This window comes from Epinephelus moara, chromosome 4 (assembly GCF_006386435.1).
Source record: "Epinephelus moara isolate mb chromosome 4, YSFRI_EMoa_1.0, whole genome shotgun sequence".
Taxonomy (NCBI): domain Eukaryota; kingdom Metazoa; phylum Chordata; class Actinopteri; order Perciformes; family Serranidae; genus Epinephelus; species Epinephelus moara.
The window spans coordinates 1580274-1581066 of record NC_065509.1 but is presented as its reverse complement, the minus strand read 5'-3'; positions in this window follow the sequence as shown (position 1 = coordinate 1581066).

Here is a 793-nt window from a genome sequence, read left to right as displayed (position 1 = left end):
TTAACATTTAGATTTAGATTTAGATTTAACATTTAGATTTAGATTTAATATTTAGATTTAGATTTAGCATTTAGATTTAACATTTAGATTTAGATTTAGATTTAATATTTAGATTTAACATTTAACATTTAGGTGCCACATTTAGTATTTAGATTTAACTATTTAATATATTTCTGAGTTAACAAATATTGCTGTAAATGTGGTAAAAGGTGACGTTAAATAATTCACAACACTTTTTTAAACATTGTTTGAAGCTAAATGTGGCAAAATGTTGATGTTATTTTCAGCGTGAGCCACTTTACAAACGGCACCCCATATACCTCTAGTTTTTGTCTAATTTGTTGCAAAATACGTCTTGTTGGCTCTTATTAGCGTATAATTGTGTTTGTTTAATATCTAATAAAATATAATTACCTCTAGTTTTTGTCTAATTTGTTGCAAAGTACGTCTTGTTAGTCCTAATTAGGATATAGTTGTTTTTCTTTCGTGTCTAAATTGCGAACATATTTCTACCTAATTTGGTACAAACTACGGATTGTTACATCTTATTAGAGCAACGTTGTCTATTTTACTGGATAATAAAGATTATATTAGGTGTAGTTTTTTCTAATGTGATACAAAATATGGCTTATTACGTCTAATTAGCGTATAATTAGCGTACTGTAAAATAAAGTGCTTCCAAATACTTTATACTAATACTAGGCTAAATAAATAAATAATATACTAATGTCACATACAGAATAGTGATACCTATATGTACATGAGCTCATGAGAACATGGTGTGACAGCAACT